Genomic DNA, 17,506 nt, shown 5'->3' with positions numbered 1-17,506 from the left:
ACTAAAATTAAGGTAGTAATGATGTTCATAACATCATTCGATTCATATATATAAAACTACCTTATTCGAAGGTTTAAACTTGAAATCACTAGAACATAGTTTAGTTAATTCTAAACTTGTTCGCAAACAAAAGTTAATCCTTCTAACTTGACTTTTAAAATCAACTAAACACATGTTATATATCTATATGATATGCTAACTTAATGATTTAAAACCAGGAAACACGAAAAACTCCGTAAAACCGGATATACGCCGTCGTAGGAACACCGCGGGCTGTTTTGGGTTAGTTCATTAAAAACTATGATAAACTTTGATTTAAAAGTTGTTCTTCTGGGAAAATTATTTTTCTTATGAATATGAAACTATATCCAAAAATCATGGTTAAACTCAAAGTAGAAGTATGTTTTCCAAAATGGTCATCTAGACGTCGTTCTTTCGACTGAAATGACTACCTTTACAAAAATGACTTGTAACCTGTATTTCTGACTATAAACTTATACTTTTTCTGTTTAGATTCATAAACTTAAGTTCAATATGAAACCATAGCAACTTGAAACACTCAAAACGGATTTAAAACGAAGAAGTTATGGGTAAAACAAGATTGGATAATTTTTCTTGTTGTAGCTACGTGAAAATTGGTAACAAATGTATATTAATCATGTCCTCGCTAACTTATATTGTATTACATGTATTCTAATATATTATGTAATCTTGGGATACCATAGACACGTATGCAAATGTTTTGACATATCATATCGAACCATCTATATATATTATTTGGAACAACCATAGACACTCTATATGCACTAATGTTGGAGTTAGCTATACAGGGTTGAGATTGATTCCAAAAATATATATACTTTGAGTTGTGATCTAGCCTGAGACGTGTATACACTGGGTTGTGGATTGATTCAAGATAATATATATCGATTTATTTTTGTACATCTAACTGTGGACAACTAGTCGTAGGTTACTAACGAGGACAGCTGACTTAATAAACTTAAAACATTAAAACGTATTAAAAATGTTGTAAATATATTTTGAACATATTTTGATATATATGTACATATTTGTTATAGGTTCGTGAATCGACCAGTGGACAAGTCTTGCTTCCCGACGAAGTAAAAATCTGTGAAAGTGAGTTATAGTCCCACTTTTAAAATCTATTATTTTTTTGGGATGAGAATACATGCGATTTTATAAATGTTTTACAAAATAGACACAAGTAATCGAAAATACTTTCTATGTTGGATTATCGAACCGAATATGCCCCTTTTTAGCTTGGTAGCCTAAGAATTAGGGAAATGGCCCCTAATTGACGCGAATCCTAAAGATAGATCTATTTGGCCCAACAAGCCTCATCCGAGTTACGGATGATTTAGTACTTCGATTTATCATATCCGATGAGAGTCCCGGAATGATGGGGATATTCTATATGCATCTTGTTAAGGTTGGTTACCAGGTGTTCAACATATGAATGATTTTTATCTCTATACAGTTTGCGAAATGCCTGATATGAGATGAGTTATAAAAATGAAATCTTGTGGTGTATTATTATGATTTGATAATTGTATGTTAAACCTATAACTCACCAACAAATTTTTTTTGACGTTTTAAGCATGTTTATTCTCAGGTGATTATTAAGAGCTTCCGCTGTTGCATACTAAATTAAGGACAAGATTTGGAGTCCATGCTTGTATAATATTGTTTAAAAACTGCATTCGAAGACTTATGTTGATGTGTAATATTATTGTAAACCATTATGTAATGGTCGTGTGAAAAATGCTATATTTTAGATTATCATTATATGATAATCGTCGTAATATTTTAAAGGTTATGGTTTGTTCTAAAATCGAATGCAGTCTTTGAAAAACGTCTCATATAGAGGTCAAAACCTCGCAACGAAATCAATTAATATGGAATGTTTATAATCAATATGAACGGGACATTTCAGTTGGGATACATTAGTGAGTCTGGACTTCGACCGTGTTTTCTTTAAAAACGATTGCTTAACACTTTTGTTGGAAACTATATATTATTAACATGTAAATATTATGTGATATATTAACCTCTTAATGTGTTTGATATTGTGTGATAGATGTCTACCACTAGTACAAATCCCATCGATTCACCTAATAATAATGAAGAGTCGAATATATTTTGGGAAGATTCACAAATTCTCGAAGAGGAACCGGAAGAAGAGGAACCAGAAGAGGAGGAACCAGAAGAAGAAGAAGAGGTTCCGGAGGAAGAAATATTGATACCTATAGTAAATCGATTAAATAAAAGAAAATCCTCAACCAACGGACCAAAGTTAATAATGGTCAATGTTGTTTCCTCCAAAGAAGCAAAATATTGGGAAAATTACCAGTTTTCTGATGAATCGGATCCCGATGAGGATTTCGAGATGTTATAGAAATTACCTTGACCCAATTTGAAAAAGCAAAAGAAAAGGGAAAAGGCATCAAAATAGAAAAACCCGAGCCCAAAACCGATGAACTTTATGTTACCATGAAGTACCCTGATGGGGTGTACCGTAAGTACCCGTATTTCTTAAACTTTCACTATAACCCGGGAACATTTAAGCCACCAGGTTTTTCTAGACCATTTGAGAAAAGAATGACTCGTATTAGGGGAGCACCATATATCCCTAGGAAATTAGCGAAATGAACCAAGTCCGGAGAAGAAGAAACGAGTGAGTTGGAATAAAGAGTTGTAATCATGTTGTGTAATATATGTATTGTAGTGTATTTACATTTTTATGTTATATGTAAAAATTGCTTGTATTGTTTGTTAATTATCTTTTACGAATCTAATCCTTGTTTATTTTACAGTATAAAAACAAAAATGGACGTTAAGGATAGACAACCAAAAATTTTAGAAGACCTACCAGGGGATATATTGATGAAATCTTGTCTAGAGTCGGGCAGAATTCATCAGCACAATTATTTACGGCAAAATTAGTTTGTCGAACATTTGAAAGACATTCCAGGCATGCCTTAGTTTATAAAAGGCTTTCCTTTGAAAGATGGGGTATATCACATTGGGGAGACTTTAAGTTACGCCAAGTTTTCTTTAAGGCATTTAGTGCGGGAAACCCAGATGCAATTTTACGCTACGGGTTACGAACCTATTTTGACTCAACATATCCCAACATAGGACTCCGTTCTTTAGAAAGAGCTTCTAACATGCAACATAAAGAAGCATGTTATGCTAACGGGTTAATAATGTTCGCTTATCACCAAATTGAGAAAAAGGACATTGGGTTGCAACTTTTAAATAAAACATTCCCACAAGTGACGGACTCGGTAGTTGAGGTGAGAAACAAGGTTTTTAGATTGTTATGGGGCTGTTGGGCATTACGTAACCCTCGTCCTTTTGACGACGTTACAACATGCTGCCTAGCCAACGGTCACAACGGTTATTTTCCACAAAACCAAGGATGGGAAATAATACTAGTAAAACCCGAATTCATGACTTGTTTATGGACTTATGAATTACGTGTCTTTATTGCCTTTGCTGAACGACTTGCGTATTAACTAGATTTTTCTTCGCAACTGCCTTGTATTAAAGTTATTATGTGTTATATTTCATCCTATATGTATAATAATGGTATTGTATGTTTGTAAAATACTGTATAAAAGTTTGAACGCGAAATATTATTGTAATAAGTTTTTCATATAGAATCGTAGTAGTTGAATTGTATAGTAGCTACTAAGTATGAACTTAACGGGTAGGTACTACCCGAATTAAAACTATAAAATGCTAATATGAAGAAAAAGGTTTTATAAATAAGTTCATATTATGCTACGAAATACTATTGACTACTCTTAAATTCTATATGATTAACTCAATTCTTTTGGATATTTTTGAAGGAAATGGCACCGAAGACTCGTCAGAACTTGAACATGAGCGAGGAAGACTTCTGTGTTTTCTTTACAGCAAACATAGCCGCAGTACAGGCTGCGATGCAAAATAACAATAACTCTGGATCTAGCAGTGGAACTAATTCCACAAGAAATCATGTAGGATGCTCCTACAAAGAATTCACTGCCTGCAAACCTCTGGAATTCGATGGAATTGAGGGTCCAATTGGATTAAAACGGTGGACCGAGAAGGTCGAATCGGTGTTTGCCATAAGTAAGTGTGCTGAAGAGGATAAAGTTAAGTACACCACGCATACCTTCACAGGTACTGCGTTAACGTAGTGGAACACCTATCTTGAACAGGTAGGACAAAATGCTGCTTACGCACTAACGTGGTCAGCATTCAAGCACTTGATGAATGAGCAGTACCGTCCTAGAAACGAGGTCAATAAGCTCAAGGTAGAGTTTAGAGAGTTACGAACACAAGGTTTTGACATTACCACGTATGAACGACGATTCACAGAGTTGTGCCTATTGTGTCCGGGAGCATTTGAAGATGAAGAAGAGAAGATCGACGCGTTTGTAAAAGGATTACCAGAAAGGATTCAAGAAGATGTAAGTTCACAAGAGTCCGCTTCCATACAAAAGGCAAGTTGAATGGCTCATAAACTCATAAATCAGATTGAGGGAAGAATTAAAGAGCAGGCGGTTGAAGAAGCTAACACGAAACAACTCAAGAGGAAGTGGGAGGAAAACAGTGACAAGAGTTACCAGTACAACAACAACAACAATTACAACCACAATCGCAACAACTATCCCAACAACCGCAACATAAATCGCAACAACAACAATCGCAATCCCAACAACAACAACTACAACAAATGTCCCAATAACAAAAATTACAATAATCGTCCCAACAACAATAACAACCGCAACAACAACAATAATCAGAAACAGCCATGCCAAAGGTGTGAAGAGTATCACCAGGGGTTCTGCACAACATTTTGCAACAGGTGTAAAAGAAATGGTCATAGCGCGACAAAGTGTGAGGTCTACAGACCAATTTATAACAGAACTAAAGGAACAAATAGTGTCGGAACGAGTAATGTCGGAACAAGTAGTGTCGGAGCAAGTAATGCCAACGTAGTCTGTTATAAGTGTGGAAAACCGGGCCACATTATTAGAAATTGCCCGAATTAGGGGAATACTAATGGGCAGGGCTGCGGAAGAGTTTTCAATATTAATGCGGCAGAAGCACAGGAAGACCCGGAGCTTGTTACGGGTACGTTTCTTATTGACAATAAATCTACTTATGTTTTATTTGATTCTGGTGCGGATAGAAGTTATATGAGTAGAAATTTTTGTGCTAAATTAATTTGTCCATTGACGCCTTTGGATAATAAATTTTTACTCGAATTAGCAAAAGACAAATTAATTTCAGCAGATAATATATGTCGGAATCGAGAAATTAGAATGGTTAGCGAAACATTTAAGATTGATTTGATACCAGTAGAATTAGGGAGTTTTGATGTGATAATCGGCATGGACTGGTTGAAAGATGTGAAAGCAGAGATAATTTGTTACAAAAATGCAATACGCATTATGCGTGAGAAGAGAAAACCATTAATGGTGTACGGAGGAAAAAGCAACGCGAAGCTAAATCTTATTATTAATTTGAAGGCACAAAAACTAATAAGAAAAGGTTGCTATGCCATTCTAGCACATGTCGAGAAAGTCAATACCGAAGAAAAGAACATCAGTGATGTTTCCGTCGCAAAAGAATTTCCCGATGTATTTTCGAAAGAATTACCGGGACTACCTCCACACCGATCCGTTGAATTTCAGATAGATCTTGTACCAGGAGCTGCACCAATAGCTTGTGCTCCATACAGACTTGCACCCAATGAAATGAAGGAACTTCAGAGCCAATTACAAGAACTTTTAGAGCATGGTTTCATTCGACCAAGCACATCACCGTGGGGAGCTCCTGTTTTCTTTGTTAAGAAGAAGGATGGTACATTTAGGTTGTGTATCGACTACCGAGAGTTGAACAAACTTACCATCAAAAACCACTACCCACTACCGAGAATCAACGGCTTATTTGATCAACTACAAGGCTCGTCGATTTATTCGAAGATTGATTTACTTCCTGGGTGTGAAGGAGGATGATATTTCAAAGACTGCTTTTAGGACGCGTTACAGTCATTACGAGTTTATGGTTATGCCGTTTGGGTTGACTAACGCACCAGCTGTGTTCATGGACCTCATGAACCGAGTGTGTGGACCATACCTTGACAAGTTTGTCATTATTTTCATCGATGACATACTTATTTACTCAAAGAATGACCAAGAGCACGAAGAACATTTGAGGAAAGTGCTAGAGTTGCTGAGGAAAGAAAAACTGTACGCTAAGTTTTCAAAGTGTGCATTTTGGTTGGAAGAAGTTCAATTCCTTGGACACATAGTGAACAAAGAAGGTATTCAGGTGGATCCAGCAAAGATTGAAACCGTTGAAAAGTGGGAAACCCCGAAAACTCTGAAGCATATACGTCAATTTTTAGGACTGGCTGGTTACTACAGAAGGTTCATCCAAGATTTTTCCAAAATAGCAAAACCCTTGACTGCATTAATGCATAATGGGAAGAAACTTGAATGGAAGGATGAGCAGGAGAAAGCGTTTCAATTGTTGAATAAAAAGTTAACTACGGCACCTATATTGTCATTGCCTGAAGGGAATGATGATTTTGTGATATATTGTGACGCCTCAAAGCAAGGCCTCGGCTGTGTATTAATGCAACAAACGAAAGTAATTGCTTATGCGTCCAGACAATTGTAGATTCACGAGCAAAATTATACAACTCACGATTTGGAATTGGTACTGTTGTTTTTGCATTAAAGACTTGGAGACACTACTTATATGGGGTCAAAAGTATTATATATACCGAACACAAAAGTCTCCAACATATATTTAATCAGAAACAACTGAACATGAGACAGCGTCGGTGGATTGAACTGTTGACTGATTACGATTTTGAGATTCGTTACCACCCGGGGAAGGCAAATGTGGTAGCCGATTCCTTGAGCAGAAAGGATAGAGAACCTATACGAGTAAAAGCTATGAATATAATTATTCATACTAACCTTACTACTCAAATAAAGGAAGCGCAACAGGGGGTTGTAAAAGAAGGAAAGTTGAAGAATGAGATACCCAAAGGATCAGAGAAACATCTTAATATTCGGAAAGACGGAACCTGATATAGGACTGATAGAATTTGGGTATCAAGATTTGGAGATGTGAGAGAAATGGTACTTAAAGAAGCACATAAAACCAGATATTCAATACATCCCGGAGCAGGGAAGATGTATAAAGATCTCAAGAAACACTTTTGGTGGCCGGGTATGAAAGCCGATATTGCTAAATATGTAGGAGAATGTTTGACGTGTTCTAAGGTCAAAGCTGAACATCAAAAACCATCAGGTCTACTACAACAACCTGAAATCCAGGATTGGAAATGGGAAAACATTATCATAGATTTCATTACTAAATTGCCAAGGACTGCAAGTGGTTATGATACTATTTGGGTAATAGTTGATCGTCTCACCAAGTCAGCACACTTCCTGCCAATGAGAGAAGATGACAAAATGGAGAAGTTGGCGCGATTATATTTGAAGGAAGTTATCTCCAGACATGGAATACCAATCTCTATTATCTCTGATAGGGATGGCAGATTTGTTTCAAGATTTTGGCAGACATTACAGCAAGCATTGGGAACTCGTCTAGACATGAGTACTACCTATAATCCACAAACTGATGGGCAGAGCGAAAGACGATACAAACTCTTGAAGACATGCTACGAGCATGTGTTATTGATTTTGAAAAAAGTTGGGATCGACATCTACCGTTAGCAGAATTTTCCTACAACAACAGTTACCATTCAAGTATTGAGATGGTGCCGTTTGAAGCACTTTATGGTAGAAAGTGCAGGTCTCCGATTTGTTGGAGTGAAGTCAGAGATAGACAAATTACGGGTCCGGAGATAATCCAAGAAACTACCGAGAAAATCATTCAAATTCAACAACGGTTGAAAACCGCCCAAAGTAGACAAAAGAGCTACGCGGACATTAAGAGAAAAGATATAGAATTTGAAATTGGAGAGATGGTCATGCTTAAGGTATCACCTTAGAAAGGCTTTGTTCGATTTGGTAAATGAGGGAAATTAAATCCAAGGTACATTGGACCATTCAAGATTATTGATCGTGTCGGACCAGTAGCTTACCGACTTGAGTTACCTCAACAACTCGCAGCTGTACATAACACTTTCCACGTCTCGAATTTGAAGAAATGTTTTGCTAAAGAAGATTCACTATTTCGTTAGACGAAATCCAAATCAACGAAAAACTTCAATTCATCGAAGAACCCGTCGAAATAATGGATCGTGAGGTTAAAAGACTTAAGCAAAACAAGATACCAATTGTTAAGGTTCGATGGAATGCTCGTAGAGGACCCGAGTTCACCTGAGAGCATGAAGATCAGATGAAGAAGAAATACCTGCACCTATTTCCAGAAGATTCGTCAACACCTTCAACAGCTTAAAATTTCGGGACGAAATTTATTTAACGGGTAGGTACTGTAGTGACCCGAACTTTTCCATGTTTATATATATATTAAATGAAATTGATATTTACATGATTAAATGTTTCCAACATGTTAAAAAATCAAACTTGTTAAGACTTGATTAATTGAAATAGGATTCATATAGACAATTGACCACCCAAATTGACCGGCGATTCACGCACGTTACAAATTCGTAAAAACTACATGATGTTATATATATAGACATACATATGGTTAACATGAGATTATGATAAGTAATTATCTCACTAAGTATATTAACAATGAGTGTCATACATAAAAAATGAGTTTATTGAATTAAGAAACTCGAAACGATATATATAACGATTATCGTTATAAAAACGTTTTACTAAATACATATGAATCATATTAAGATATTGATACACAAAGTTTAAACATGATAAATGATAAGTAAACATATCATTAAGTGTATTAACAATGAACTACATATGTAAAAACAAGACTACTAACTTAAGGATTTCGAAACGAGACATATATGTAACGATTATCGTTGTAACGACATTTAAATGTATATATATCATATTAAGATATATTAATACATCATAATATCATGATAATGTAATAATTTAACATCTCATTAGATATAATAAACAATGGGTTAACAACATTTAACAAGATCGTTAACTTAAAGGTTTCAAAACAACACTTACATGTAACGACTAACGATGACTTAACGACTCAGTTAAAATATATATACATGTAGTGTTTTAATATGTATTCATACATTTTTGAAAGACTTCAAGACACTTATCAAAGTACTTCTACTTAACAAAAATGCTTACAATTACATCCTCATTCATTTTCATCAACAATTCTACTCGTATGCACTCGTATTTGTACTCGTACAATACCCAGCTTCTAAATGTATTTACTATTGGTATATACACTCCAATGATCAGCTCTTAGCAGCCCTTGTGAGTCACCTAACACATGTGGGAACCATCATTTAATATCTAGCAAGAAATATCTAACAAAATAACAAACTAATGGAGCCTATATTGACTCCATACTTCACGTGAACTAGGCACACCACAAACACATTTTGATTTCAATTTTCATGCATCAAACTACACACTCTCAAGTGTTCTTCCATTGTTCTAAGTGTTCTTCATCATATTCATTAAAATCTAGCTCAATCTAGTTCATAAATCCATACATAAACCAAGTTACAAAACAACTACTCAAGAACACACCAACAACACTTCCAAGTTTGCTAGCTTACTTCCAATCTTGCAAATCCATTTTGAGTGATCATCCAAACTCAAGAAATCTTTCTTATTTACAGTAAGATATCTTTATAATACAAGTTAATACTCATATTCAAACTTTGATTCAATTTCTATAACTATAACAATCTTATTTGGAGTGGAAATCTTACTTGAACTTGTTTTCGTGTCATGATTCTACTTCAAGAACTTTCAAGCCATCCAAGGATCCTTTGAAGCTAAATCTATTTTTATCATTTCCAGTAGGTTTATCCACAAAACTTGAGGTAGTAATGATGTTCATAACATCATTCGAATCATATATATAAAACTATTTTATTCGAAGGTTTAAACTTGAAATCACTAGAACATAGTTTAGTTAATTCTAAACTTGTTCGCAAACAAAAGTTAATCCTTCTAACTTGACTTTTAAAATCAACTAAACACATGTTCTATATCTATACGATATGCTAACTTAATGATTTAAAACCTGAAAACACGAAAAACACCGTAAAACCGGACATACGCCGTTGTAGTAACACCGCGGGCTGTTTTGGGTTAGTTAATTAAAAACTATGATAAACTTTGATTTAAAAGTTGTTCTTCTGAGAAAATGATTTTTCTTATGAACATGAAACTATATCCTAAAATCATGGTTACACTCAAAGTGGAAGTATGTTTTTCAAAATGGTCATCAAGACATCGTTCTTTCGACTGAAATGACTACCTCTTACAATATTGACTTATAACCTGTATTTTTGACTACAAACTTATACTTTTTCTGTTTAGTTTCATAAATTTCAGTTCATTATGAAACCATAGCAACTTGAATCACTTAAAACGGATTTAAAACGAAGAAATTATGGGTAAAACAAGATTGGATAATTTTGCTTGTTGTAGCTACGTGAAATTTGTAACAAATCTATACAAATCATAACTTAACTAACTTATATTGTGTTATACATGTATTCTAACATATATTATGTAATCTTGGGGTACCATAGACACGAATACAATGTTTTGACATATCATATCTGTAGTGACTCGAACTTTTCCATGTATATATATATATTAAATGAAATTAGTATATTTACATGATTAAAAGTTTTCAACATGTTAAGCAATCAAACTTGTTAAGACTTAATTATTTGAAATGTGCTTCATATAGACAATTGACCACCCAAGTTGACCGGCGATTCACGAACGTTAAAAATTTGTAAAAACTACATGATGATATATATATATATGGATATATATATATATATATATATATATGGTTAACATAAGATTATGATAAGTAAGTATCTCACTAAGTATATTAACAATGAGTGATATACATAAAAATGAGTTTATTGAATTAAGAAACTCGAAACGATATATATAACGATTATTGTTATAACAACGTCTTACTAAATACATATGAATCATATTAAGATATTGATACACTATGTTTAACATGATAAAATGATAATTAAGTATATCATTAAGTGTGTTAACAATGAACTACATATGTAAAACAAGACTACTAGCTTAAGAATTTCTAAACGAGGCATATATGTAACGATTATCGTTGTAACAACATTTAACTGTATATATATCATACTAAGATATATTAATATATCATAATATCATGATAATGTAATAATTTAACATCTCTTTAGATATAATAAACAATGGGTTAACAACATTTAACAAGATCGTTAACCTAAAGGTTTCAAAACAACATTTACATGTAACGACTAACGATGACTTAACGACTCAGTTAAAATGTATATACATGTAGTGTTTTAATATGTATTCATACACATTGAAAGACTTCAAGACACTTATCAAAATACTTCTACTTAACAAAAATGCTTACAATTACACCTCGTTCAGTTTCATCAATAATACTACTGGTATATACACTCAAATGATCAGCTCTTAGCAGCCCATGTGAGTCACCTAACACATGTGGGAACCATCATTTGGCAACTAGCATGAAATATCTCATAAAATTACAAAAATATTAGTAATCATTCATGACTTATTTACATGTAAACAAAATTACACATCCTTTATATCTAATCCATATACCAACAACCAAAAACACCTACAAACACTTTCATTCTTCAATTTTCTTCATCTAAGTGATATCTCTCAAGTTCTATCTTCAAGTTCTAAGTGTTCTTCATAAATTCTACAAGTTCTAGTTTCATAAAATTAAGAATACTTCCAAGTTTACTAGCTCACTTCCAATCTTGTAAAGTGATCATCCAACCTCAAGAAATCCTTGTTGTTTACAGTAAGATATCATTCTAAATCAAGGTAATACTCATATACAAACTTTGATTCAATTCCTATAACTATAACTATCTTAATTCGAGTGATAATCTTACTCGAACTTGTTTTCGTGTCATGATTCTGCTTCAAGAACTTTCAAGCCATCCAAGATCCTTTGAAGCTAGGTCATTTCTTGTCACTTCCAGTAGGTTTACCTTCTAAATTTGAGGTAGTAATTATGTTCATAACATCATTCGATTCATATATATAAAACTACCTTATTCGAAGGTTTAAACTTGAAATCACTAGAACATAGTTTAGTTAATTCTAAACTTGTTCGCAAATAAAAGTTAATCCTTCTAACTTGACTTTTAAAATCAACTAAACACATGTTCTATATCTATATGATATGCTAAATTAATGATTTAAAACCGGGAAACACGAAAAACACCGTAAAACCGGATATAAGCCGTCGTAGTAACACCGCGGGCTATTTTGGGTTAGTTAATAAAAAACTATGATAAACTTTGATTTAAAAGTTTTTCTTCTGGGAAAATGATTTTTCTTATGAACATGAAACTATATCCAAAAATCATGGTTAAACTCAAAGTAGAAGTATGTTTTCTAAAATGGTCATCTAGACGTCGTTCTTTCGACTGAAATGACTACCTTTACAAAAACGACTTGTAACACGTATTTCCGACTATAAACTTATACTTTTTCTGTTTAGATTCATAAACTTAAGTTCAATATGAAACCATAGCAACTTGAAACACTCAAAACGGATTTAAAACGAAGAAGTTATGGGTAAAACAAGATTGGATAATTTTTCTTGTTGTAGCTACGTGAAAATTGGTAACAAATCTATATTAATCATATCCTAGCTAACTTATATTGTATTACATGTATTCTAATATATTATGTAATCTTGGGATACCATAGACACGTATGCAAATGTTTTGACATATCATATAGACCCATCTATATATATTATTTGGAACAACCATAGACACTCTATATGCAGTAATGTTGGAGTTAGCTATACAGGGTTGAGGTTGATTTCAAAAATATATATACTTTGAGTTGTGATCTAGCCTGAGACGTGTATACACTGGGTCGTGGATTGATTCAAGATAATATATATCGATTTATTTCTGTACATCTAACTGTGGACAACTAGTTGTAGGTTACTAACGAGGACAGCTGACTTAATAAACTTAAAACATTAAAACGTATTAAAAATGTTGTAAATATAATTTGAACATATTTTGATATATATGTACATATTTGTTATAGGTTCGTGAATCGACCAGTGGCCAAGTCTTACTTCCCGACGAAGTAAAAATCTGTGAAAGTGAGTTATAGTCCCACTTTTAAAATCTATTATTTTTTTGGGATGAGAATACATGCGATTTTATAAATGTTTTACAAAATAGACACAAGTAATCGAAAATACTTTCTATGTTGGATTATCGAACCGAATATGCCCTTTTTAGCTTGGTAGCCTAAGAATTAGGGAAATGGCCCCTAATTGACGCGAATCCTAAAGATAGATCTATTTGGCCCAACAAGCCTCATCCGAGTTACGGATGCTTTAGTACTTCGATTTATTATATCCGATGAGAGTCCCGAAATGATGGGGATATTCTATATGCATCTTGTTAAGGTCGGTTACCAGGTGTTCAACATATGAATGATTTTTATCGCTATGCAGTTTGTGAAATGCCTGATATGAGATGGGTTATAAAAATGAAATCTTGTGGTCTATTATTATGATTTGATAATATGTAGGTTAAACCTATAACTCACCAACAAATTTTGTTGACGTTTTAAGCATGTTTATTCTCAGGTGATTATTAAGAGCTTCCGCTGTTGCATACTAAATTAAGGACAAGATTTGGAGTCCATGCTTGTATAATATTGTTTAAAAACTACATTCGAAGACTTATGTTGATGTGTAATATTATTGTAAACCATTATGTAATGGTCGTGTGAAAAATGCTATATTTTAGATTATCATTATTTGATAATCGTCGTAATATTTTAAAGGTTATGGTTTGTTCTAAAATCGAATGCAGTCTTTGAAAAACGTCTCATATAGAGGTCAAAACCTCGCAACGAAATCAATTAATATGGAACGTTTATAATCAATATGAACGGGACATTTCAATATCGACCCATATATATATATATATATATATATATATATATATATATATATATATATATATATATATATATATATATATATATATATATATATATATATATATATATATATATATATATATATATATATATATATATATGTATTTCGGAACAACCATAGACACTCTATATACAGTAATGCTTGAGTTAGCTATACAGGGTTGAGGTTGATTTCAAAATATATATATACTTTGAGTTGTGATCGAGTCTGAGACTTGTAGACACTGGGTTGTGGATTGATTCGAGATAATATATATTGCTTTATTTATGTACATCTAACTGTGGACAACTAGTTGTAGGTTACTAACGAAGACTGCTGGCTTAACAAACTCAAATCATTAAAACGTAATAAAAATGTTGTAATATATTTTGAACATACTTTGATATATATGTACATATTTGTCATAAGTTCGTGAATCGACCAGTGGCCAAGTCTTACTTCCCAACGAAGTAAAAATCTGCGAAAGTGAGTTATTGTCCCACTTTTAAAAATTTAATATTTTTGGGATTAGAATACATGCAGTTTTAAATGTTTTACGAAATAGACACAAGTAATCAAAACTACATTATATGGGTGAATGATCGAAGCCGAATATGCCCCTTTTGCTTGGTAGCCTAAGAATTAGGGAACTGGCCCCTAATTGACGCGAATCCTAAAGATAGATCTATTGAGCCTAACAAACCCCATCCAAAGTACCAGATGCTTTAGTACTTCAAATTAGTTTTTATCATGTCCGAAGGATGTCCCGGAATGATGGGGATATTCTTATATGCATCTTGTTAATGTCGGTTACCAGGTGTTCACCATATGAATGATTTTTTATCTCTATGTGGTCTATTATTACGATTTGATATATATATATATATATATATATATATATATATATATATATATATATATATATATATATATATATATATATATATATATATATATATATATATATATGTTAAACCTATAACTCACCAACATTTTTGTTGACGTTTAACGCATGTTTATTCTCAGGTGATTATTAAGAGCTTCCGCTGTTGCATGCTAAAATATGGACAAGATTTGGTGTCAGCATGCTTGTATAATATTGTTTAAAACTGCATTCGAGATTTACTTTGTTGTAACATATTAATATTGTAAACCAATATGTATTGGTCGTGTGTAAGTGTGATATTTTTAGATTATCATTTCTTGATAATCTAGGTGGTGTCCTTTTAACCTTGTCGATAAAATAAAGGTTGTGGTTTGTTTTAAAAACGAATGCAGTCTTTGAAAAACGTCTCATATAGAGGTCAAAACCTCGTAAAGAAATCAATTAATATGAAATGTTTATAATCGATATGAACGGGACATTTCACATGAAACTCGCGGCCGCACCAACTAGAATGATCTGCCGTAAAAGAAATACAAAAAACAACCTAACGAGATACGGAGTATAACTCTTGCCGATCTTTAAGAAAAAGCAAGTAAAACTTCAAAAGTTTAAAATTGGCATACAAAAACAACAATTACCTTGTTATGCAGGAAAAAAGTGAAAATTAGTAGTGCTCTCATAGTTATTCTACATTTCTAAGATTGTCAATTGGCATATTGTCATTTTGCATTTACCTTACTAGAATGATATAATTGTTGTATGTAATGTATACATGTTTTAAAGAAGCCAAATAGTGTTACTGTTAGCAGATACGGAGTATCATTCTATTAGTTACACCCCTCATTGTAAGTTGGTTTTGTTTAAGCAATAATAGACAAATGATCAAATAATATGGTATCAAAACATTTGTAACAATGGGCTCACAAGGCCTAACAATTAGCTTATAGTAATGAACTGGATGAAACTCATAGCTTCACTTAATTTTCAAAACTCTCCTATGGCTTTATATATAGAGTGAGATACTGAGATATAAAGAATGTAAGCAAAACAAACTCTTTCAATTTTATAATTACTATATTATCTAATCGACAAAAATGATGGGCATTTTCATCCTTTCACCTTTTTTTTAATTCTAATTAAATTTCACTACACCAACAAAGACCACACAATTTTTTCAAATATTCAAATCGGCCCCCCAAACATGGGGTAAAGTGTCGAATAATCATTTTCGTAAAAAATCTTAAATAAACTCCACCCAAATATTCAACGGGTCATATCTTCTCGCTCGCAACGAGTTAAATTTCTCCGACACCATCGTTAAACTAGAAATAATTTTAGGAACACAATGTCACTAACTATACGCAAAACGGACGTTTTTAAAAAAAAATGCTAAATATTTGGGGTACTTTTCATAAATGTTGATTTTGTGTTAAATTTTTAAAAGTCGATAATTACATAGCTAAACGCGGAGATGGACATATATTGTTAATTTAAAATAACATTTAAAATTTTCACGGGTTATACCTTTTAGTGCGACTCGAGTTGCGCTTCAACGACATCATTCTTTAGCCACGAAATAATTTTACAAACTAAACGCAATAAAATACATTAAAACCCGAACCCCCGGCGCGAAGCGAGTGTTTAACAACTAGTTTTCTTCAAATGTCAACCGATACACCTTCTCAAAGTATTGAACATTGTCTAGAATCTCCTTAAGTTGACAATTTATCTCTAATCCTTAACAGATACGGAGTACAAGAATAGATACTAATGGTGTATCCTAGGAGATACACGCATAAAAACATCATTTTCATATAAAAAACTCGATCAAAGAGCACAAGACATAATAAAATTTGGCAGTTTTCAGAGTTTGCCGCCCAGCGTCCAGCAGGCCGCCCAGCGTCAAGCGTAAACCCTGCAGACAACTTCTATGCATAAGCCCTTTAACTCAGCGCGTGAACGGCACGCAGCCACGTCAGCACACGCCACCGACATTCAGGATACTTCACGTAATAGAACCATTCAGTGATTGACACGTGTATCCCTTGAATTTTGGACATTCTACGCCTATAAATAGACCACCTGGGTCACCACATTTCACATCATTCTGATCTGAACTTCAGTCAGAGAGAAGTACACTTTCTCTCTCACACAGTTCTTTCTCACTCTAAAATAACATTAGCTGCTTAGCAGCAGTGCGCTAGACGGATCATTACAGATTGATCCACAGATTGATTGAGGCCACCCCACATATCTTATATCTGTGTTCCGGGTCAGCAGAGATTATTTCTCAAGGGCAAACAACAATCAACAGTATACGCCACACGCTGCGCAGCTTATTTTCTGTACTAGTACCTTACAGCCGCTATACGGAAAATCGTACTAACAGATGGCGCCACCCGTCTTAAAGACCACCAAAACCACCAAGAGCACGAAGGCAACTGA

Source organism: Rutidosis leptorrhynchoides, chromosome 4, assembly GCF_046630445.1.
Source record: "Rutidosis leptorrhynchoides isolate AG116_Rl617_1_P2 chromosome 4, CSIRO_AGI_Rlap_v1, whole genome shotgun sequence".
NCBI lineage: Eukaryota > Viridiplantae > Streptophyta > Magnoliopsida > Asterales > Asteraceae > Rutidosis > Rutidosis leptorrhynchoides.
Note: the sequence above shows the minus strand (reverse complement) of the source record.